This window comes from Cyprinodon tularosa, unplaced genomic scaffold, assembly GCF_016077235.1.
Source record: "Cyprinodon tularosa strain WSP-4 unplaced genomic scaffold, ASM1607723v1 ctg565, whole genome shotgun sequence".
NCBI classification, from domain to species: Eukaryota; Metazoa; Chordata; class Actinopteri; order Cyprinodontiformes; family Cyprinodontidae; genus Cyprinodon; species Cyprinodon tularosa.
Window position 1 is genome coordinate 129,913 of NW_024039302.1, and position 26,407 is coordinate 156,319.

Sequence of the window (26,407 nt, forward strand, 5' to 3'; positions counted from 1 at the left end):
TCGCCCCATGTACAATACTCAATACTTGGTTGAAGTTCCTTTTGCCTCAATTACTGCATTAATTTACTGGCTTTTACCTGTGTGTATATATATATATATATATATATATATATATATATATATATATATATATATATATATATATATATATATACACTCACCGGCCACTTTATTAGGTACCCCATGCTAGTAACGGGTTGGACCCCCTTTTGCCTTCAGAACTGCCTCAATTCTTGGTGGCATAGATTCAACAAGGTGCTGGAAGCATTCCTCAGGGAGTTTGGTCCATATAGACATGATGGCATCACACAGTTGCCGCAGATTTGTCGGCTGCACATCCATGATGCGAATCTGCCGTTCCACCACATCCCAAAGATGCTCTATTGGATTGAGATCTGGTGACTGTGGAGGCCATTTGAGTACAGTGAACTCATTGTCATGTTCAAGAAACCAGTCTGAGATGATTCCAGCTTTATGACATGGCGCATTATCCTGCTGAAAGTAGCCATCAGAAGTTGGGTACATTGTGGTCATAAAGGGATGGACATGGTCAGCAACAATACTCAGGTAGGCTGTGGCGTTGAAGCGATGCTCAATTGGTACCAAGGGGCCCAAAGAGTGCCAAGAAAATATTCCCCACACCATGACACCACCACCACCAGCCTGAACCGTTGATACAAGGCAGGATGGATCCATGCTTTCATGTTGTAGACGCCAAATTCTGACCCTACCATCCGAATGTCGCAGCAGAAATCGAGACTCATCAGACCAGGCAACGTTTTTCCAATCTTCTATTGTCCAATTTCGATGAGCTTGTGCCAATTGTAGCCTCAGTTTCCTGTTCTTAGCTGAAAGGAGTGGCACCCGGTGTGGTCTTCTGCTGCTGTAGCCCATCTGCCTCAAAGTTCGACGTACTGTGCGTTCAGAGATGCTCTTCTGCCCACCTTGGTTGTAACGGGTGGTTATTTGAGTCACTGTTGCCCTTTTATCAGCTCGAACCAGTCTGGCCATTCTCCTCTGACCTCTGGCATCAACAAGGCATTTCCGCCAACAGAAATGCCGCTCACTGGATGTTTTTTATTTTTCGGACCATTCTCTGTAAACCCTAGAGGTGGTTGTGCGTGAAAATCCCAGTAGATCAGCAGTTTCTGAAATACTCAGACCAGCCCTTCTGCCATCAACAATCATGCCACGTTCAAAGTCACTCAAATCACCTTTCTTCCCCATACTGATGCTCGGTTTGAACTGCAGGAGATTGTCTTGACCATGTCTACATGCCTAAATGAACTGAGTTGCCGCCATGTGATTGGCTGCTTAGAAATTAAGTGTTAACGAGCAGTTGGACAGGTGTACCTAATAAAGTCGCAGGTGAGTGTATATATATTATATATATATATATATATATATATATATATATATATAGACATTAAATATAGATACCCTGCTAGACTGTGCTTAAAATATCCAGTTTTGCTTCACATGCAGGATCTTTTTCTACAACATGGAACGGATCGTCGGTTCAAACCCCAGCACTGTCGGCCTCAGTCGTTGTGTCTTTGAGCAAAACCTTCACCCACATTGCATACTACTTAGGGGTGGAACGGTTCACAAAATCCACAGTTTTCCGTTCGGTATATGTTGATTGTTACCCTGAAATCCCATAAAAATTTATGAAATTAATGAAAAAATCCAAAAGAATGAATGAATTGTAATTATTTTTAATGATCCGCGGAAACCCTGGATCATTTCCGCATGTTTTGCTGCTTTGAATTTAATCATCTGGCACATGCCCTCTACGATCTCCAAGGGACTCAGAGCGGAGCGGACGGGAGCCACAGCGGAGGCTGTAGGCTTTGCTTTGAGCAGCCGGTCTGGAGCGCAGCGGGGCGGAGCGCTGACGGAGTATGAGGGATTTCGGGGTTAATATGACATGTTGGTCATGTTGCTGTTAGCATAAACAAAACGTGTTGCACAATGCTTGCACACTGTTGCACTTTTATCCCCAGCTTTCTTTCCGCCGTCATCGTAGGTCACTCTAAATGCAAAGTGGTCCCATACAGCAGACCTATAAAGTGCTGCTGGCGCGTCTTCCAACTCCTGTTCTTTCCCACTCGCCATACCCACACAGTTCTCCACAACAGATTTTTTTCTGCTATACCCGGCTACGCTGCCTCGCTTCCTCTTCTTCTTGTTTACTACTGGTGGTTGGCTTTGGTCGCAGTACCGCCACCTTCTGCTCTGGAGTGTAAACGCGTCGCCTATGAGAAAAAGGAGCAGCGCATGAACCGAACGCAACACACGCGAACCGAACCGAGACAGTCAAACCGAACGGTTCGGACGGTTTCCATAAACCGTTCCATCCCTAATACTAATAGTAGGCCCTGTGAACGGCAGCGGATTCCTATCAGTGGGAACTTTTTTTGTAAAATATTTTATGTTGCATTTACTGCTGTCCAAAAATTGTTGGATTTACCTTCAATAATCTATTTAGTTTTCAACTTAATATATAAAAGTCTGTTTTTTCAGTGATTCTCAAGGATTGTATTTACCATCCACCAAAATCACTAGAGTGATACGTGGTGTGTGTACCTGTCTAGCCCTCAGAGTGAGGACCATTTTTCCAATTTCACCATCAGATTGAGGACCAGTTGTTGCAAAGTGAGGACATTTTACTGGTCCTTACAAGAAAGGGTTGAAAATGACTGAAAATCAATGGGAGTCAACACATGGTCCTAACTCCAATGGCAGAACAAGTATGTGTGTGTGTGTGTGTGTGTGTGTGAATGACTGAATGCAGTGAAAAGCGCTTTGGATTCCCCAGACTTGAAAAGGCGCTATAGAAGTATAGACCACAGTTGGCTGTGGGGTGTAAACCAACACTTTCCTCACTGAATTACAGTGAAGAACAGCCTGATGAAAAATGAAGGGGAGGTAAAGGTTAATCATATACTGTTTAGTTCTCCACCGTCAAATCAGCTCTACTTTGATTCTAGTTTTGACAAGCTATTACCTCCCTTGTTTGGTCCAATCAACTTGTTTGATTTCAAAATCTTGTAATATTCCAGTTTTGTTTCTATCAGACGTTTCTATGAAGAACCCCCGTACCTCCCTACTCATGTGCAGATTTTAAGGAAACATCTCTTGTGTCAAATATCTCCAGTCGCCAACCTTTCCTGAAAGATATCAGCTTTAAAAAGCAATGTAAGCCAACATGTCTATAGCTAGAAGTAGTGCAATTACTGCAAACCCAAGTGAGGGTTTCTTTCTTTTAATCTGATGGAATTATACATTTAACCGAATCAATTTTTTTTACTACTGCTAAAAAAACATGTGGGTAGAGGCTGGAAAAACATTGCAAGCAGGATTTGATTTACATCATAGCCAGTCCAGCCTGTCGCCAATATTTCCTGCAAAGCCCAGAACTCTTAGCCACTCTACCCTTGTTATTTAACCTTTATGCCCTCTTTCTCTTTCCTGCCATTCCACTCCACACACAACTCATTTAACTTCCTTCTCAGGAGGGTCCTGAGGCTGATTCAATTAAGTTTTCCTTTAACTGCCTTTCAGGCATCCAAACCAAAACTGATGGAGAATTAATAACAGCCCCATTGGTCTCCACACTGTTTATAAGCTTAAAAACAACTGTAAAGACCTGAGGAAAGTTTTTATATGTCTAAGTGTGGAGGTGGAGCAGCGAGGAAGATAATTGGCAAAGTTGTATCTGTTGGGCAGTGTTGCCAACTCCTCTGTAAGGAAAGTAGCTATTGGCTGTGCTGTAAGTCGCTAGAAGTCGCTGAATGACGTCATTGCCTAATTTGCATAATATATATGTTTTACTACTTTTTCTTTTCCCCTTGTGGTCCACTAAGGAGCTTAAAAATCATGGTAAAACATCAACATTTTGAACCATACATTTTTTTTTACATTACATTAACATTAACAATCTAAATGGAACAAAAAAAGGCTACAAAGAATCAATGACAATGTGAGCAAATAATGGTAATTATCGTTATTTTTTTTTCAAACTAATAAGATTTCCCTCCACACACAGTCTGTGCTTGCCTGCTCACATAAACGGTGGGTCCTCGTCGTGTTGGTCAAGCCACTCTATGGCAGGTTCAGCAACTGAGGGAGCTGACTTCAGCATGATCAACCTGCGGCGTCAATCCCTGCACATGCACGCGGTTCATTCGCGGTCTGGAAGCTGAGGATAAACATGCTGTGGCTCTGACTGCAGCGCTCAGAGGGAGTGCTGCGGAAGCAGGAGAACGGGGTTGGGACGGGGAGGTGCACCACAGCAGACACCAGGAAAGTCGCTAGATTTGTCGCTAGTCGCTTTTTTGAAAAAGAGTCGCTGCAAGGGTCTGAAAAGTCGCTAAATATAGCGACAAAGTCGCTGAGTTGGCAACACTGCTGTCGGGTTCATAAAATGTAGGTTTTTGCTTGAGAAGAACTGAACTACACAATTTATGGATGCAGTTTCTGCAGAAAGGAGAGACAGTTGAACCCCAGACTCAAACACAGTGTCTCCCACTTGACCTCCTCTGCAGAGCGTTTATTAACAGAACATGACGCATGGTTACAAACAGAGTATTGTTCTGACAGAACAATTGATCAGTTCATGAAGACCAGAGATGGCAAAAGTACTCACTTTCCGTACTTGAGTAAAAGTACAGATACTTGTGTTAAAAAATACTCTGGTAAAAGTGGAAGTACTGATTAAACTTCTTTACTCAAGTAAAAGTAACAAAGTACAGGCTTGTAAATTTACTTAAAGTATAAAAGTAAAAGTAGAAACCACTTTTTTCATGCCGTTGCCTACATTTTAAATGGATGTCTGCCAATAGGACTAGATCTCCGTTGTGTTCATTTTCAATCATCTCGTCGTCCATGCTACTATGCTAACGCCACCGCCACCAAGCTGCAATGATTTGCCGCCAATGAATACCGCCGAATCTGTCGATTCATCTTGTAGCCGTGCGTCAAATGCAACGTAGATTCCCATCCAATTAGATAGAATTTGGTATTGATGACGTGAAAAATAATAACGGTAACTCCATTGAAATGATTCAAAACTAAAGTAACGAGCCAATTTTTTTAAAATGTAAGGAGTAGAAAGTACAGATATTTGTGTAAAAATGTAAGGAGTAGAAGTAAAAAGTCGCCATAAAAATAAGTAGTAAAGTAAAAATATCAGAAAAATCTACTTGAGAACAGTAACGAAGTATTTGTACTTCATTACTTCCCATCTCTGATAAAGACAGAATGCTCCATCAGAATGACAAGGCAGGATGGTCTCCTGACTGAATCATGAGACAGGAGTGGAGCATCGCCTCGCACAAACGTTTCATAAGCACACATTCATTTTATAATCATCATTGAATAAACCTAACAGTATCTCTCAGTATACTAAAATAAACACCAAGTTTTAGATAAACTAGCAAAAACAAACTGGTTTACAATATCTATTCGTCCAAAATCCAAGAATGAGAGAAAAAGGTAATACATTCTTTACATTACTAAAGAGTTTTTAAGATATGTTTAGTCTTTGGTTTATAATGTGCTGTATTCAGAGAACTTGAGGCTTAAAAGCAGCAGAATCGACGTCCAGACAAAGAGAAATCACTGACAGATGCGTTACTCTTTAGGTGGCTAACAAAAGATGAGCTGGACAATGACAGGAAATGATGGCTGTTAAAATTAAGGTTTGAAGTTCACGCTTCATTATTATCTCTCCAGCCAACTTTCCTCTAAATATACTCCTCTCCCACAGCCTGCCTTTGTCTTCACACAGCGCCAAAGCAATCATTATGCTCAGACATAATGCACCATAATGACAGTCATTTCAGTATCAAACTTTCAAATGTTAGGCCTTAATTCGTCGTGGTTAAGTAGCTTAGTTTGTAAAGTACATTTCCTACCCTACTTAAAGGAGCGCTCGAGGAATGAGGAGTCTGAGCAGGAGCACAGTGTGAACATTTCAGGGACTTTAGTCTGAAATGTATGAGGTTACAGAAGCAGGGTTTACCAGGAGCGCTGCTCAACAAAAACAAAAAAAAACGACATTTTCTAACCTTTTTGGTTTTTTTACTGCTTCTGGAATCTTTTGACGTCTCTCAGATTTGCATTTAGTTGTCTTTTTAAAATGAGCAAAACAGTAATTTTACTTCAATGAATGAATATGTCATTAGATGTGATGAAATTACTGTTAAAACTTGTGACTGGAGAATAAAATCGGCAGGCCGTTAGTTTCTAAAATTCTCTTATTTTCTCCTAAAATCTTCTGTTATCCTGATTTTTTACTTTTATCAAGAAACAAGATCTTGTCATACAATACTGCCCCCATTCACAGGAGTGCGTCTGTAAAATTTCTTCTGTAAAATTTAGTTTAGTACAGCTTTTCAGAAAGTAAATGAACATTTCCATTCCAAAGAATTGCAAAAAATGTATTGATATGAAAGTTTAGAGCATTAATAGGGGAGACCGGGGCTAGTTCTCACACTTTTTATATTCATATATAAATATTGGAATCAGAGTCAAGAATCAAGTCTCAGGTATATATTTTGTATTGAGGTCATTTTTATATCTTATTACTGTGCAGAGTTATAAGCGATCTAATGGAGATTGTCACCATGTGACAAGTTGCCCCTCCAAAGGGTAAGATGTCACACTGGGTTTTGCAACCAATAAAATAAGGGCAACATTTATTTTGTTGTTATTTTTTTATGTTAAGTGAACAAATGACAATAACTAACTTTTACTGGTTATGAAATAATATGCAACATGCATTACAAAACTTAGAGGAATAGTACACCCAAAACATGATTAGCCTTCATTTTCTACTCACCCCCATGCTGAACAACACTCTGGAGTACTTTTTTGATATCTCTAATGCATCTGGAGATCTGGGAGGCTTCTTGCTGTCTGCTGACATTCAAATAATGGAGGTCTACGGCGCCCGAGGCAGAAAGGTCCATAAAAGTCCACAAAAAACGTGTCAATATTGCTCCATACTGCTCGTCCAATGTATTCCAAGTGTCCTGAGTGGGTAGCGTCCAGAATTTACTCGAAACGAAGTGATTTAGAATGTTTTTAGAGCATAAGCAGTAGTGTATAGGATTTCCTGAAAGTGATTTCACGACGCTACGGAAACCGCGGCAGACCAAACCAGATGAAAGTGCGCATTCAGCGTCTGCTCTGCCGATAATGCAAGCGTAGAAGAAGAAATGTGCTGTTTACCTGTGCAAAGAAAGAAACAACGAAAGAAAAATGTCTGAGGACTTCAGTGTTGAGGAAGAGCATGAGTTCTTTGCCGAGCTGAATGCGCACTTTCATCTGGTTTGGTCTGCCGCGGTTTCCGTAGACTCGTGAATGCGCTTCTAGGAAATCCTATACACTACTATTTATGCTCTAAAAACATTCTAAATGACTTCGTTTCGAGTAAATTATGGACGCTACCCACTCAGGACACTTGGAATACATTGGACGAGCAGTATGGAGGAATATTGACACGTTTTTTGTGGACTTTTATGGACCTTTCTGCCTCGGCGCCATAGACCTCCATTATTTGAATGTCAGCAGACAGCAAGAAGCCTCCCAGATCTCCAGATGCATTTGAGATATCAAAAAAGTACTCCAGAGTGTTGTTCAGCATGGGGGTGAGTAGAAAATGAAGGCTAATCATGTTTTGGGTGTACTATTCCTTTAAACTGGTGCATGAACAAAAATACATTTCACGAGTCAGACTCCTCAACTTAGCTGCAGTTTGGGCATAGCTTATGTAGATTAAATTGGCAGGAGCACATGCACACACTTTGTCCTCTCTTTTAAATCACTCTTTCTGTAAAGATAAAGTAAAAGTTTTATTAGGATGTATTGATTTAAATTATTTTTGAAAATTATTTTTGGGGTAAATTGTCAAATGTGACAATTTACCCCAAAATGACTGTGACAAGTTGCCCCAAATGACCATGTTAGCTAATTATTGCACTAGCTTAACGTTAGGCTGAATCAGAACAATGACAGAGGTATGACTGGATGCCTTAATATCTACTTTAAATAGTCCATATATCTAACTGCTAGAATTCTTATCTGAATGAAGGTTATTTAAAATAATATAGAGTTAATATTTTTTACTTTGGGTAGTGGAAAATGGTCAATTGGTGCTCATCTCAACTTACAACATCTTGTCCTCTTTTCACTCAGTCAGTGAGACCTGACCATGCAAAGGAGGAAAACTAGTATTCCACTTTTTAGTTGCGCCCCCTGGTGGAGAAGATAATTGCAATGTGACAACTTACTCATGTGACAACTAGCCCCAAACTCCCCTATATATGGTGCAAATACAGAGTTTTGGTTTGGTGTTATCAGTGTGATGCAGAGTCTGTGACATGATTTAGAGGTTTTTTCAACAGTTCATCAGTCTAATGGCGGTGGGGAAGAAGCTGCTGCAGAACCTGCTGGTCCTGCATTGAATGCTGTGAAGCCTCTTCCCAGAGGGCAGCAGGGAGAACAGTCCATGGTGGGGGGGTGAGGGGTCATTGATGATGTCACGGCTCGGGACACGCAGCGCTGGGATGAGGGAGCCCCCATGATCCTCTCTGCTGTTCTCACCTTCTTCCAGTCTGAGGCGCAGCAGCCTCCACACGTTCCCAGACATTTCAGCTTATGACCCAAAAAGAACAATTATTTTACTATGTATGTGTTTGTACATTTTAAGCTAAGTACATATACCGTAAATCCTCTAATATAGGACAGGGCCTATATTTCACTCAGGTACATCTTGGTCCAGGCCTCTGTTTTTATTTGATCAAAACAGACGACCAGTGGAATGAATAAAAACAAGATTTTGTGTGTCTTTGAACCTATAAAATACTAAGTTCATTTATTGAAAAAGTACAGTTACCATAACGATATACAGGACATTATTCAGACATCTTCCAGCAGCTGCAATTTTTCTACACGGCAATAAGAAAAACAAAGACACAAAATGGAATCGTGGCCAAACTGACTTGCAAAACAAAGTTTAAAAAAAAAAATGTATGGAAACTGTTCTGCCATCACAGCGAAATTTTATTTGAGGCAGGCTAAGTGGAAGTAGGCTACCAGTATCGTATATTTCAAGAGAAATTCAGAAAAACGAAGGCCAACGAAATTCTGTCAGTTTAACGCTGCCTGGTTACCACCAGACCTAGCGGTGATCACATGTGTCTTTCAGATCAGAACGATTGTGTAAAGTCACTACGATCTCTGCGCTAAGGAAGGGACTTTCCATGCTAACGGCTTGGATTCGTTAGCAAACATTGCCCCCCTGTGGTACTTGCATGTTACTATCACAAGTTGTTGAGGACTGCCCAGGAACATCGTTGGTTCTAATTAGTGTTGCACCGATACCGATACCAGTATCGGACGGGGCCCCGATACTGCCCTAAAATCGTGGTATCGGTATCGGCGAGTACCAACAAATAAGGCACCGATACCATTTTGAGAGCCATAAGTTTATTCATCTATTGTTACCCACTCCTAGTAGGCAATAAAAAGTTCTACTGGATTCACTTTGTATTAGTCTTTTTCCTGCTTCACAAAGGTAGGCAGCAGCTTGACAAAACCATGATGGCGATAATTTTACATTATTATGGTATCGGTATCGGCCGATACTGCACAGCCAGGTATCGGGTATCGGTATCGGAGCCAAAAAATGGCATCGGCGCAACACTAGTTCTAATTATAGCCCTAGCCTGTATACGAGTCCGGCCATTATTTCCCTTCGCCGACAGCGAGATCGGCCATTATTAGAGACCCGGCCGCTAATGGAATACAGGCCAATATTAGAGGATTTACGGTATACGTAATTCTTTTTTTCTAAAATAATAAAAATAATAATAAATAATGAATTTGTCTTTTTTTTTTATGTTTTTAATCATTTATGGGCACATTTAAGTATTTAATTGCATATTTTACAGCTAATTACAATGTTTGAGTAACATTGATATCAAGCTTATATCTACCTATTTCATTTTACATTTAATCACTCAGATTGCATTCATATTTATTTACTTCCTTATAACTTTTGGCCATCCATATGCCTCAGGGAACAAATATCGATGGTTGTGAAAACCATCTTTTGGTGTCTGGTTGGGAACCCCTGGGTTAGATTAATGTCAAAATAATTAGGATTATTACCATTGATGTGTGAGTCTGTTGAACCCTAATAATTCCTGCCTGTTGTTTGTCAGAACTGATGTTTTTCTAAGTAGTTTATCTAATTGGGACAGTTCCTCTGTCAGAATAAAACACGTATCTTCATTATGTACATGTAGAAGATTTGGGAATGAAATGAGAGCGGTGTCCTTGATCTAAGAACATGGTGTAATATTCTGATAAAGCTGGAGCCACGGATGTCTCCTCATCTGCAGATGTGTATGATGTAATGATGTGATGATGTGGCAGACCTGAGATGTTCAAAATGGTTCTTTAACTGTGGATCCAAGTAACTTATCTTGTCTGAGTAAGATTACAATTCCTGTTAAAATATTTTATCAAGTGTCCTGGTTATTTAGAGAAATAGAGAAACCTTAAATGTGTAAACACAGAGACTTCCTTTAACAGCACAGTGTAAAAATGAAAAAGTTAGTTCAACTCAAAATTTCAAGACAACCGACTGCACAGAATTTTTGAGTTGAAGGCATCAACTTAATTTTTTAAGTTTTGTAGAACTACACTTTTTAATTTAAGTTACTGTAACTTTCAAGTCTGTAAAAACTTATTATTTTAAGTATAGATTATCTGTAAAAAGTTATTTTAAATTCAGATTACCATCCCTTGTAATAACTTACATTTTTGAGTTTAAATCCCCCCCTTTAATCATCCACTGACAGTAAATCAGTTAACCAGTTTGCATGTTTATTTGAACCACTTTGGCAAAAACAGTTTTACAATTCAGCAATGTAAACAAGTAATCTTATGCTTAAAGCAAATCAGGTTTCAGCATATATTTTTTTACTTTCCAACTCCTGTTAAAACCTTACAAATAATGCAATATTGCCAGAGATGACAGGAAACCAGTGCCTAAGTATTCACAATTGTGTAAATCTGCAGCTGAAAATGGTTACCGCCAGCAGAGTGACCAGATGGCTGATGCAAACTTTAGAAGGGAGCCCCTGGGAAAATCCATGGAAACCCCGTACAGTAGCAGCCGGTTGCCATGACAAATTTGAAATGAGCATGCGCAGATAAGTTGACCTCGCTCGGACTGGGTGTCAACTACAACTTCAAAGTAAACTCAACTTAAAGGGCACACTATGCAACATTTTTCAGTTAATTAATGTGTTCCATAACGTTTTGGATGATTAAATTAGTCATTTCAGGTTGAACAAAGGTTTTCTCGGCCGCCCTGGTGGTCTGTGGGGGAAATACCGCACTTGCAATTGCAGGAGCCCTCGGCCCGCACCCACAGGCTCAGAAGTCTCGCGAGAGTCGGTCTTGCTTTATGGCGAGAACTGCTACCTGTCCCCAGTTAAAAGCATGCTCGTTGCTAGCGCAGTGGCGATCTTTGTGCAATTATCATGGCGGAACCAGCGTGAAAACAGCGAAAGCCCATGTCAGAGCAGGCAAGAAAGAGGAAAAGGGCTCCGGACAGAGAGAGGAGTCGTACACGGGTGAACCATCGGGCAAGCTTTTTCCGAATGGCGAGAGCTAAAATAGAAAGAAGGCTGCAAGGCTGACGCGGACCTCGCGTTTCTGCTGATGCGATTTTAAGTAACATTGAAATGGTTTCTCTCTCTCTGTGTGCATGTTCATACTTTCACTGTGTTAGTCATTCGTTGCGTTCGCCTGTCTGCTAAGCTCAAAACAACCGCGCCTGGCTTGACGGAGAAACCAGGAGAACAGCTGAGCATATTTACGACAGTGCACTTTTACTTTCGCCCTCTGGGGGGAGCCTCGCTGGAAAATCAACACCGGTTGCATAGTATACCTTTAAATTATAGAATAAGATGAACTTTTCATCAGAAACTTATGAAAGTGAGTTCAACTGGCTCACAACAGAGAGTTCAAGTTCCAACTGGCAATTTTATTGTCAGTGAATGCAAAAATTTTAGTAAGGTGAACAATTTTGAGTTGTCGTTTTTGCAGTGAAAAAAGCTCAGTCATCTCTGGTTTAGATGTACGAGTGTAAAATAGCTTGTTTAAAGGTTTACATGTATAGGCAGCAAGGAAACACTTAGAGTAGTAGCCATTCAACATTTCTCCACTTTCCTTAAGGGGCCCTTGGCTGGTCCCCTACAATTCCTTTTTAAACATCAATATTTGCACTAAAATGTTCTTTCTGTCATGATTTGTGGATATGAAGATGTAAAGAAAAGCATCGTCTCCTGGTCAGAGCCTGTAATTCAGTGAAAGGGTGGAGTCAGAGTAAAAAAATATGCAAGAGGATGTCACTGCAGTGGCAGGAAGTTGGGGGGGATTTGGCTGCTGTTTAACAAGGAGGGCCGTTTTGAATGGCTGCTACTGCAGGTATGAAATGGAAGTATGAATTGCCAAATAGAAGACTACAACATCTTTATGGGAACTTCTGGAAAGCCTAACGAAACTTCCTTCTTCTCTTGTAAATAGTTGAATTAAATATTCAAATAGAGGCAGAGAAATGCTTGTTTATGTTTCAGGTAAATTGACTTTAGAAATTGAGAATGTGTGGGGACCCTGATTGAAAGCCTTGTATTACTTATCCTTACAGGCCACATTCAACTGCACTGCAAAAAATGGAAATCTAAAGTCATTTTTGCTCAAATCAAGTGCCTTTTTTCTTGAATTGAGGAGGTAAGTGAGACACTTTGCCAATGGAACAAGACAATTTACATTTAAAATAAGAAAAAAACAATTGCTTTGTCTTATTTTTACGTGTATATTATCTAATTATCTTATTTTAGGAGTAAAAATACTCATTCCATTGGCAGATCATCTTATTTACCTGCTCAAATTAAGGGTAAATACACTTAATTTAAGACATTTTATACTTATTTCTAGATGTTTTTTGCAGTGTGCATCTAAAATGCAAACAAATAGAGCAGTGTATTAAAAAATAACTGGATTTTTTTCTCCCATGTCTTTGTGCTGATGTTGACCGGCGCTAACCTTTCCCACACTGTGTGCACTTGTTCATTAATCAATATCTTCCTCACAGCAAACCTTGCTAGTTAGGATCACTACATTCATTATTAGGGGCCCCACAGCCATGATGCGCTGACTCTTCGCTCCACACTCAGCTGTAAATTTTGAGACAATCTGACACCCCCGCTGGAGGGTTACAGCAGGAATGCTAACGAGGCCACAGCGACATTTCCATCCCTATACAGTCAGCCGCGCCATACATCAGCGGCAGCGCCGAGCGTCTCGCAGTCAGTAACAATCGAAGACGTAACACTTTATTAGTATCCCTCCCATCTCTGGTGTGTAATGAACAAGGCCATTTAGAGCAGATTTACGATATCTTTAAAACTTGATTGCTTAGAATTTGGGAATTATTCATAAGACTGAAGCATCATCTGTCATACAGCAAGTGCTGTTTTGTTGGGAACAAATGGTTTTGTTGTGCTTTTTTTAAATGAACTCCGTCTCATCTACTGTTAAAATAAGCAATTTGTATGCACATATGTCCATATCGAAGGCTGTAATTAAAGGCAATACGGTGCGGGTGACAACTCCAAATCCAGCTTTTCTTATTATACATTTTACCACATAAGGATGAAGTATTAGATATAGATACAAATCATTAAGAATTCATACACGCATTGAATTATACTGCTTCATTTTCTCGTTGGATGTCATGCCTAAAGGTGACCTCTGCTGAACTTCCTCAGTGAACAAACAGCACAATAAAAAAAAAATCCTTCTGAAGTTACAGTGTCGTCATAATTATTTGGCTTTGTTTCTAGATTATTAAACAAACTTTAATCAGGTACACTCAGTGAATCCAAAATGCAGCAATTAAGCTTGCATTATGTGCTTCATGTTGTCTCCTAAACCTCATAACTAGTTGTGTGATACTGATTTTACATCACAGCGGAGAATGTATGGCCCAGTCATCAGAGATGGCAAAAGTACTCACTTTCCGTACTTGAGTAAAAGTACAGATACTTGTGTTAAAAAATACTCTGGTAAAAGTGGAAGTACTGATTAAACTTCTTTACTCAAGTAAAAGTAACAAAGTACAGGCTTCTAAATTTACTTAAAGTATAAAAGTAAAAGTAGAAACCACTTTTTTCATGCCGTTGCCTACATTTTAAATGGATGTCTGCCAATAGGACTAGATCTCCGTTGTGTTCATTTTCAATCATCTCGTCGTCCATGCTACTATGCTAACGCCACCGCCACCAAGCTGCAATGATTTGCCACCAATGAATACCGCCGAATCTGTCGATTCATCTTGTAGCGGTGCGTCAAATGCAACGTAGATTCCCATCCAATTAGATTGAATTTGGTATTGATGACGTGAAAAATAATAACGGTAACTCCATTGAAATGATTCAAAACTAAAGTAACGAGCCAATTTTTTAAAATGTAAGGAGTAGAAGTAAAATGTCGCCATAAAAATAAGTAGTAAAGTAAAGTAAAAATATCAGAAAAATCTACTTGAGTACAGTAACGAAGTATTTGTACTTCGTTACTTCCCATCTCTCCCAGTCATATGGAATTAGTTTATTTTGAAGATTAGATTAGAATAGAAAATCTCTTTATTGTCCCGCAATAGGGAAATTTTGGTGTTTACAGCAGCAAAAAGATTATAGAAAAAATGGTCACATAAATGTGGACCTTAGAAAAGTGTATAAGAATAACATAAAAGTGAAGAGTTAAAAATAAACAAATAAAATACTGTACTGTAAAATGTTCTAACAATATAGAACAGTGGTGAAATACAAAGGTGAAATAGCAGCAACATCAGAGATGTGCAAAATGACAGGATCATGTTATTTAACTGACTAAGATAGAAACTGAGGAAGGATCTGTGATAACGCTCCCCGCTGCATTTAAGGTGCAGCAGTCTGTCACTGAAGGAGCTGTCCAGTTCAGCACCAGCTTCATGATGTTACTTTAGTCAGGATGCTGTTGTTGATCCTGTTCCAGAGGGCATCCAATCATAGAGCTTGACTTCCTGATCAGCTGATCCAGCCACTTTCCCTCAGCTACAGATAAGCCACTGCTCCAACAGACAGCTCTATAGAAGATAGCTGATGCCACAACAGCCATAGAAGGTCTTTAGGAGCGCCCCCTGCACTCCAAAAGACTTCTCAGCAGGAAATTCTGTTCTGACCCTTCTTGTAGAGAGCCTCAGTGTTGTGAGTCCACTGGACTCATATCCATGACTAGATAAACATGTTGGCCTAAAATATGTAAAATTCCCTCTTAACTTAGAAATTGTTTTTCTTATGATACATAAAGGAAAAGTCAATTATATTTTATTTCTTCAAAAATGATCCATCCTTTGCAGGTACCATTGTATCATCTGCATGCTGGGTTAATGATGCAGTTAGATAAGAGAGTCCTGACAACTGAATCAGTGACATTAGTAACATTTCAAAGAGCAATGGAAGCTAAAGAGCTTAAATTGTTTAAAGGAAAATTCCGGTTTTTAACACTTTTAGCCCATTTTCTGTAGTGTCCAGGATGAAATCGAATGATCGACACCAAAATTTTGACAATTGGTCCTGTCTCTGCTATTTGGTTCATGCAGAATCCCCCCCTGGCTGCTTCAGAATGGCTTCCATAGTGCATGTCCGATAATGTCCTTAAAACAACCTTAAACGTTCTTTTTTTAAAATATGCTACTCACCGGGTCGTCAGCGCTGTTCAATGACGTTCCAAAAAAAGTTTCGTAAAGAAAAAACGTTCCTGTAGTGTTTTATTTAGCATTTTATTTAGCATTGCTCATTATTTACCCTTTATGTTGGCAGAAAGTTTCCAGTCAAGTTATTCAGTTGATTCAACAGGTCTGGCAATAAGTGAGTTTCCTTTTTTTGCTCTTCTCTAAAAGAAACATAATTGAACAATTACTTTGATTTACTTAGTTTATCTTTATCTGATATTAAGTAGTAGCCATTAAAAATTTCCCCACTTTCCTTGGTTGGTCCTTGGCTTGTTCCCTGAAATCCCTTTTTAAACATCAATATTTGTACTACAGGGTTCCTACAGCATAAGGCAAGTTAAATTCAAGACTTTTTAAGGCTTTTTAATGCCACTTAAAATAAAAATTTAAGACCAAATTCACAAGAAACACAAGAAAAACCAGCTTGCGACAACTTAACCCAAAGGTTTATTCTCACATAAATGTTTCAAATGTTGAAAAGCTTCCCATACAGGAAGAAAGCTAAAAACACACAAATGACAGATATATTTGAACAATTATTTAACTGAATTCACAAACTTTGTTTTAGCAGGGAACAAAACAAATCAGTTTTAAAGCCCCAACATAACCAGTGCTAAGTCTTTATTGCAGCTATTTTTCTTTGTATGGTTTTCTTAGTATGTTTGATTTGGTGATAAGTGGAGGCGTTGCAGAGACAAGGGTGGAACTAAACTGAGAAATACCGGCTGTTTCTCCGTAACTCCATTTTGACGCTTTGTGTTTCGTGCTTCGCATGTGCGACTCCACTGCCTTAATTCCCATCGTTCTGAGCTTGAATGGCTTCTTGCATAAATCCACTGAGCCTCATGTATGTTCCCTGGTTTTAGCCATGGAGGAAACTCTTGGCTGGAGACAATTTTGGTTACATTTACACTTGCTCAGATTTTCCAGACAAAAAGTTAATGGTGCATATCCCAAATGTCCCGGCTGCAACAACGCTTTATTGGTTCCGCTATCGGGACGGAACCAATAATGGCGAGCAAATTATTTTTTTAAATAAATAAAAAAAGTAAATTTTAACATTTTTGTTAGATTACAAAAATAAATCATAATAAAAATAATCCTATTTATGATGTTTTGAAAATTAAGACCTACGAAAGACTGATTTAAGACATTTTAATACCAATTAAGGCCTTAGTTTTATTTTGAAGAATTCAATGCCTTTTAAGACTTTTTAAGGACCCGCGGGAACCCTGTACTAAATTATTCTTTCCGTCATGATTTTTGGACCTTAAGATCTAAAGAGAAATGTCATCTCCTGGTCAGATCCTGTAATTCAGTGAAAGGGTGGAGTTAGAGTAAAAAAATATGCATGAGGGGGGGGTCTCTGCAGTGGCTGGAAGTTGGAGGGGATTTCGCTGGGAGTTTAAGAGAAGTCGGCTGCCATTTGGCTGGTATTTGACTGGGAAGGGCTATTTTCAATGGCTGCTACTGTAAGTTAATGAACTAAAAAACAAAAACTGATTGTAGCAAAGAGGCAAAAACAAGATATCAGTTAAAAGTGGAGACTTGTTCACAGCACAGTCGTCTTCCTTGTTTTGAGCTTTAAGGAGGTCTTTAGCTTGTTACAGAGATTATTGTCCACACTTCCAATGTAGCCACTGTTTGTGCACGATGCCCATTACAGAGGGATCCTGAGGCACAGGGTGGGACCTTAGTGAAGGACCAGTGATGTCTCCACTCATACACGCTGCTATAGCTGGAGGCACGGCTTACCATGGCCACAGCCCTCAACAAGGCCTCTCAGGATAGATTTCCACACAAACACAAGTCTTATCTTGGCCCACATGCGAACGAGAACGGATTACACGGTCTACATTTCAACGCTCTGATTTAATGGAATCAATTTCCTATGGCCTATTTAAACCTAGCCCAACCTGAGGCATAATGAAGCCAAATATAATATCATTAATCCAAGTGTCCATCTGACCAACTAGTGAGAAAAACAACCCTGGCTGACGATGCATGCAGTTTGCATTAGTTGGTAACATTATACATCTGGAAAAGCAAATCATAATTACATTTCCTTCTCTCTTTTTTTTTTTAGCAGAAAAACTGATGTTGGCTGAGATTTAATATTTCTTAACAAATACTTTGCTTTCCTTCTATGATTGTCAATAATACCTTCTTGGGAGGCACAGCATATTACTTTGACAATTTCCTTTTATTATCTTATATTACCCAACACTCACACAGTATTGACATTTAAATTTATGCTTTTAAAGACAGGAACTGATCTGAATGTCAGCTGAGACTTTACATTATTCCCAATAAGCAGGTCTTCTATTTTAATCAAATATAATCTAATTTTGTTTCCTAGAAATCTTGGTTAACTCGTCTGCCACATGCCGAGCGTGCAGAGACTTTAAAACGCTTGATGAAATGTTCATATTCAAAATAATACAATAAAGGAAGTTGCGGCTTGCTTGGTTAGATGCGTCAGAAGTTTGAACTAAACATATTTACTTTGTTTAAAAAGCTGCAGCTTATGACTTGTTCATGTTTAGTAGAAATGTTGAAATATTAAGTAAAAAATATGTTCTTGCATATAAATTATTAGAGAACAGCTCCAGTTTTTTATTGCTAAGTATTAAAACAATGTGAAAATACAGTCAGATGTAAATAATAAGAACATTAAGAAAGAAATGTTAGTAAGGTTGCTGTTTTCTGTAAAGTCAGAAATCTAATAAAAAGACAGACTAATTATTCAATAATCGCACATATGCTACTAACCACAAAACCCCAACATGCATCAGTTCCTGCTCCTATAAATTCTCTCCTGTCGACATGTTTCTGTGCTCTTATGTCACCTTTGTTACTTTAAAGATGGTAATATAGACATTATATACATAGACGCTACAGTTCAGACAGCTGCTGTCAGAAAGAATAGCAGCTGCCTTAGAACTTTAATCACATGAATGACGAGTCAGAGATAATATAATAATCTCTTATGTCACAACTCCTTAAAAGACCAAAACTAATTTTGAAATAATCTTAGATTACACATGTTTTCAGATTAAAAACTATCTAAACTGAACTTAAACGGAATGAGAGCTATAGAAAGTTATATATATTTTGCAAATAAATATTAATGATAAACAAAATGTTTTATATTAATATATTGCAAGAATATGTTTCAGAAATATTACATATATATATATATCAGAGATGGGAAGTAACGAAGTACAAATACTTCCTTACTGTACTCAAGTAGATTTTTCTGATATTTTTACTTTACTACTTATTTTTATGGCGACTTTTTACTTCTACTCCTTACATTTTTACACAAATATCTGTACTTTCTACTCCTTACATTTTAAAAAATTGTCTCGTTACTTTAGTTTTGAATCATTTCAATGGAGTTACCGTTATTATTTTTCACGTCATCAATACCAAATTCCATCTAATTGGATGGGAATCTACGTTGCGTTTGACGCACCACTACAAGATGAATCGACAGATTCGGTGGTATTCATTGGCGGCAAATCATTGCAGCTTGGTGGCGGTGGCGTTAGCATAGTAGCATGGACGACGAGATGATTGAAAATGAACACAACGGAGATCTAGTCCTATTGGCAGACATCCATTTAAAATGTAGGCAACGGCATGAAAAAAGTGGTTTCTACTTTTACTTTTATACTTTAAGTAAATATACAAGCCTGTACTTTGTTACTTTTACTTGAGTAAAGAAGTTTAATCAGTACTTCCACTTTTACCAGAGTATTTTTTAACACAAGTATCTGTACTTTTACTCAAGTACGAAAAGTGAGTACTTTTGCCATATATATATATATATATATATATATATATATATATATATAGATATATGACATATTAACTGATTAAAGAACAAATGTTCACATATTTGAAAAATAGTATATATGGAAGAAGTTTATACAAACTTATAAGGACAAAAAGCCTTTAGTTTGACACAACATAAATTTACCATTTACAATGATTTGACAAAAATTCTTGACCATGACAAAAAATAAATAGAAATTAATATAGAATTAATTAAAAAAACAACATAATAACTTTGCTCTCTTTTGTAAATCACATTACAACAAACTTTTTGCTATAAATCATAATACTCATTATCAAAGAGCTATATCTTAAAATACTCAATAATAATAATAAAGTATATATATATATATATATATATATATATATATATATATATATATATATATATATATATATATATATATATATATATATTTCTAAAACGTAATCTTATAATATATTAATATAAAACTTTGTGTTTATCATATTAATATTTAGTTGCAAATTATATAACTTTGCATATATCTTATGCAGCTTGATTTCAGTTTAAATAGTTTTTAATCTGAATATCTGAATCGCGTGAGCGCAGGACGGATCGTGCTTCAGGGAAGGATCGGGTAGTGATAGTTAGGGGTGATTTTAGCACATAGAGTCACACATCGTAAAGTCCTGCCTCCTGCGCTATGATTGATCCAGGCAGATCTGGCTGAAGTTAATAACATTTTACCGAAATTAATTAAGCTACGTCTAATTCAGTTTGGCTGGCCAGCATCGTTCTATTCAAAAGCTGAATTTTGAGCATCCATTTCTGTCATTAACTGGGACTTTTATGAACAGAATGCTGGGCATAAAAGGGAAAAAAATCCTAACTGTAGATGCAAACTGATGTAAATGTAAATGCCTATGTTTAGTTAAAAATTAAGTTCATACAAGCATAACTTTTCTGTGTTTAAAACAGTGGAGCTAATGCTAGCTTAGCTAGTACAGGATTCTAAATTAAAGATTATTCATAATTTTAGAGCATATGGCTAATGCTTACAAAAAAAAAATCCTCATCTGTGTTAAACTAAGTTATTTGAGGATGACTTCGCTCAAACAATTTTAATTCCTCAAAAGAACATTAATTAGCCCGACGGTGTCGCTAGCCACCACCAGGAAGTAAACGGTACCAACAAAAAAGGCGGGATTTCCTGAAAAATAGCAAATTATCCGTGGTTACTACCCCCAAAGTAACAAAAATTGATTCAACGGGGAAAACTGGATCTATATGCGTATTGGAGAAAGGCTACTGGTGTGTGAGGGACCAAACTTAAATAAGGACAAAAAGTGTTCAAAATTTGAAAAAGTGCTTTCATTTAATTGTGTATGGTTACACAATTAAATGGTTAACAAAGGCTCAAAAGCAATACAAAATAACTTAAATACAAAATAACCCAACTTAACTGAGGTCAACTGAGGATCCAACTCAAACAAAAAACGGACCTGCAAACAAAGAACTAAAGGCTGCTTAAATAGGGATGGAGTAACCCAAGTCTACCACATGAGGGAGGCACAACATAACAAAAGAAACAATAAATACAAAATTAACCATTCTATGAAACAAATAAAGCAAAACTAGTTTTTACTTAGCAGAAACAATAAGTGAGTATTTAAGTGACAAACTAATTGAAAACAACTTGAAACAAGTCTCCCCCGTCAGTCTTTCAAAAATGGTACGCTCCAGGTTTCCTCCTCCAGCTGGTTTGCATCAGCCGCACCTCAAACAAAAGAACAAGTGTAAAATAAACCATTCAAACAGACATTAACTAAAGTGTGCACCCATTAGAAAATACCTGTCTAAAAGAAATAACCAACTTAAACATAAATTGTAATATAATATAAAGCAAGAAAAGAAAATACTAACACGATGTGGTGGGAGGATCATCCACCACATGGTGTGAGGAACGAAAAGGGCGGATAAGGACCGTATAGCTATGTTTGAGACATATTGGGATCTGGTCGTCCCGTGCAAAACTTTGCATCTTTTTTCTCTCTCTTTGATCGATGCCAAAAAGTTACAAAACACCAACAACATGTCTTCATATAAAGGTAAAATGCGCAAAGCTAACAAGCTTATACCTTTTCAGCTGCCACAATCAAAGATGGCGTCTTTCACACGGCGCTCTGCCACCTATGTATTCTTAAAAAAAAAATAAAAATTCAAGCTATGTAAACTATTTTCTCTTTCTTATATTTTTGTTTATCTTTGGCAGGATAAATGAAAGCAATACTTGATTTTAGCCAATAAAAACAAATTAGTTGCAATCTGTCCCTTTAATAAAATCCTAAATATGTTTAAGGACATTGACTAAATCTACTATTTTTTAGCTTAAACATCTCCCTGCTGCTATGTTACTTACTTTTATATTTTTTTGTACAAGGAATTGAATTTCTTATAATCTTTTCCTCTTTAAAATATAAATTTGCCTTTAATTAATTGCCTTATGAGAGGTTATTCTTGAAGAGAAAGACTTTACTGCCCATGAAGTCGTTTCAGACTCTGTGTGTGTGTGTGTGTGTGTGTGCGGGGGTGCTCAGAGGTCACATGGATGATCGCCCATGAGTGGGCGTGTTTTTAAAATCCCCCCACAGTCTTATAGCAGGGCCTCGGCAAAGCTCTTGATTAGTTGTGGTTTTATGTTTGGATGGTCCATTTAATTAGGTTATGTATGAGATAAAGGTCAGCCAAAAGTAATGACAAGGATTATTTACTCTTGTTAATTGAGGCTCCATCTTAACACCACAACTAAAGGTTAATGTTCTCTTGGTATATTATTTACTGTCCACACTCCACCACGCGTCACACACACCGTGGGAGGAAGAACACACTCCACAGGTACAAATGATTTGTAGCGTATTATTGACAATAGCTGAACTTTGGATAGTTAATGTTCCCTTTTTCAGCTCCCCAACCTTCATTTGAATAATCTGACTCTGGCTTTAATGCGTGATGCCGGCGGCAGGAGCAGCCGGTGTCACCGCTGATCTCTCCTTTAACTAACCGCGGATAATTCTCCGTGAACATGTAAATCACAGAGCGACTTTTAGAGCGAATTGAAAGGTAGATTTAAAGTGACATTGTGTGATTAATTCCGGCGCTCTCTAAATGACCCTTATTTCTGTCTTCATGGGAAAGCTTTTCTAAAAGTCTTTCCAATAGTGATTAAAATTACAAAAATATGAACCTTTAGGTTAATAAAAATGGTAATTTAACTAGTATCAGATTTAATTGACTCTGAAGAAGTACTTAAACGTGTTTGCACTCTGGAAAATCTACATGGCTCAGCAGCAAAGAAATTGGAAAATCCAGCTGTCAAGATAATAAATTTGACTATTTCATCACTGTAATCTTCATAGAATCTCCCTTTGTGCCGGTCGCCACCACTTGCCGCTAATGTAATAAATCACCTCCATCTTTGGAATTGTTTTATATGTTTGTAAAAAAAAAAAAAAAAAAAAAGCATTGTGCTATAAAGACTCTAAGAACAGTTATTCACCATTGGCCAGAACATGTAAAGATTTCCCATCTGAAAAAGTTTTTTAAAAGTTTGGTCCATTTCAGCTCCATTATCTCTCCTCTTCCTTTTCCATCTGTATGGAAAGCCCTCTTTACCTTTATTGTGTTTTTTTAATTATTTAATCCACAAAGTAATGAATTAAAAGTGTATCATTTATATCAATACATCAACATGGGGATGTAATATCTTTTTTTCAAGTATTTGTGTCGGTTGATATGTGCAAGTTTTTGCTGATTCTTCGGTGCATTGAGTCACTCTTTCCATCTTCTATCCATTGTTAATGTTTTGTTTGATTTCTTAATAAATGTTTCTTTTTTGTTAAAGACATGATGCAACTTTTACTGAGCAGTATCTTTAAAACAGCCTTTTTTATTTGACCGGGTCAAAATTAATCAAATAATGTTTTAGATGTAAAGAGTCAATTTGACCCTTTATTCTTAAACATTGTTTGATGATTTTCAAATCAATTCAGTTAATTTCTATTGTGCAAATTCACAACACATGTCATCTCAAGGCACTTTCCAGTTCACCAGATCATCCAGTCAGATTAATTCAAAGTTTCTATCTAAGGAAAACCAGTTGATTGCATCGATTCATTGGCTCTTCAGCAATCCCTCACACTAAGCATGTTTGTAGCGACAGTGGATAAGAAAAACTCTCTTTTAACAGGGAGCAACCTCCAGCAGAACCAGGCTCAGTGTGAGCGGCCATCTGCTGAGGCCCACTGGGGTTCAAGGAGACAGAAGCAGACATAGAAAAAGAAGCATAGATACAAAAGGCAACTGTCAACCAGCTCCACAGGCGGCCCCGTCCAGGAAACACACAGCCAGGCAGACGAGCTCCGAGCCAGCTCCCATGTCAGAGGATGAAGAGAGCACATCCAGTTAGTCAGAGTCAGAGAAACAGGACTACACTGGAAAACAGGCCAAGCTCCAACATCTAGAAACAAAGGTGTTGATGGCAGCAGCACAGCTGATATTTCTCTCCAGGATGGAGTCACAGCCAAACAGGAACAGACCGGATGAAGAAGAGAAAAAGCAGAGAGAGCAGAACGTTAGAGATTGAACTAACAGATTCTGCAGAGTGGGAGAATAGAGATAGAATGAATTAGAGCTGTTCCTTAAATTCCTACAAAATATTCCAGTATTTCTTAAATCCTTGGCCAAATCTATGTGAAGATATTTGATGTTAAGTCAACTGAAAATCTCTTTTGTAGTAGATTTAACACACAGAAATGATTAGATGTCCCTTTATTATTACAGTTTACATTGACTGTAAGGATGCTTGGTACTTTTGCTGTATTAATCAGTATAAAAAAATATATCGATTCAATATTGAACTTAAATAGTTAGTTTTAAATTAAAGGTGAAACCACTAAAATAATGAAAATTAAATAATTCATATAATAATTATTAATAATAATAAATAAAACCGATACAATTCTTCTAAAACCCAGTTGTGCCTTTAGTTTGAAATTAAATAAGTGAATATTTTTTTATTATTATCAGATTTTCTTTTAGAAGCAGCTCTACTTGTACCTGTCCTCTCATCCTTTGCTCACGTCAGGGAGAGTTGGTTGTTCATGCGAATGCTGATCTGAGCAAAGCTTGCACAACATTTTTTTTGTTAAAAAAAAAAAATCCTCCTCCCTCCTTTCCCTCCCTGTTTTTTCATCATATGATGCCAACTATCAGCTCTCAGGGCTATCATTTTTCTCTGCTTGTTTGCAAAAACAGAGAGCTAAGAGGATTTATCTGCCTGTTCCATCATACAAAGACAAAGAGCTGCAGAATAGTGATGTCCAACTGGGAGGGCTGAGAGTGGGCACACCCAGCTGTCCTCAGGCCTCCCACTAAATACAGAATCATGTTACAGGTGCACAAACCCATTACTCCTGTCTGTAGCAATTCTCTGTGGCTTTGTAAGAAAAAAGAAAAGAAGCAAACAATGCATGTGAGTTGGTTGCAGGTATTACTGGATGTCATTGCACTGCTGCTTGTTTGGAGCAGCCAGGACATCCGCTCTCTGACATTTGACGTCATTAGAAATAAGCAGTGACAGTGGCACAACATACCAGCACCATTTCAGCCTTTGCACCCAGACGGCGTCGCAGAACTCTCCACTTTTTGGGGAGCCATTTGGCCTTGAGCTATGGCTAATGGTTTACTCACTTCCCAACAGGCCCTTAGGCTCCAGGTAGTCTCACATTGTCAGGCTGCTCTCATTAGGTCCCATAACTCCTACAGAGACAGACACATACTGGGGGGCCTCGCAAGTGGAAGCGATGCCGGCTGACAAACACGCTGGACAGTGAAATCTCATTGTTGTTTCAGGCAACTAAGTTAGCACAAACTGCTAGTGAGGTGGACATTTTGAAGTGTCTGTGGTATGCAGGGCAGTCACTGTTCATTAACTGCCTTTGAGGGCCACAGGAAGCAGGTGTCTTCATAAAAAAAACCCACCTGATCTCGCAAGCTTTAAAGATTTCACTCGCTAATCAGTCTGGAGACTCTCCGTTGAAGAAAATTTGGAGCAGTTCACCAAACGAACGTCCAATCAGCGTTGAGGTGTGACGCAACGAGAAGCGCGACAGTTCAGTCCAAAGAACATGGCGGCTTCAGCCGATGAAACTAGCGTTAGCGTAGCTATCAAGCAAGTTTTATCGGAATTACAGAGTATTTCTTCACTGAAAGAAGAGCAAAACACTGCTCTGGAGGCTTTTCTCAGAGGAAAAGATGTTTTTGCTCTTCTCCCGACTGGTTTCAGCAAGAGTTTGATCTTGTGGTTGTGTTTTCGTCGTCGCTCTGTTAGTACGTCATATGCTTCGTTGATCTGATTGGTTTATTTGGCCCGTCTATCACCGACATAGGCCAATCAGCTAACCAGTATTTTCGCCCCTTCCCAAAATTACTTCAACGGAAGGTTTCCAGATGGATATGCGGAGCAAATCCATCTGGCGGAGTCAGGTTACAGTTTCACTATAGCTCTGGTGAATTTCAATGGTGAAGTCCTCTGGAAATCTTAAGTAATTGTTGTTGATTGCAGATGTGTCTAGTAGAGACTGACACGCCAGAGTAGAAATCTAAATCCTGTCCCGTCCCACTCCTAGTGAAATTACTCCCACTCCCATCCCGCTCCCATTCAGAATGACTCCCGCTCCTGCACCACT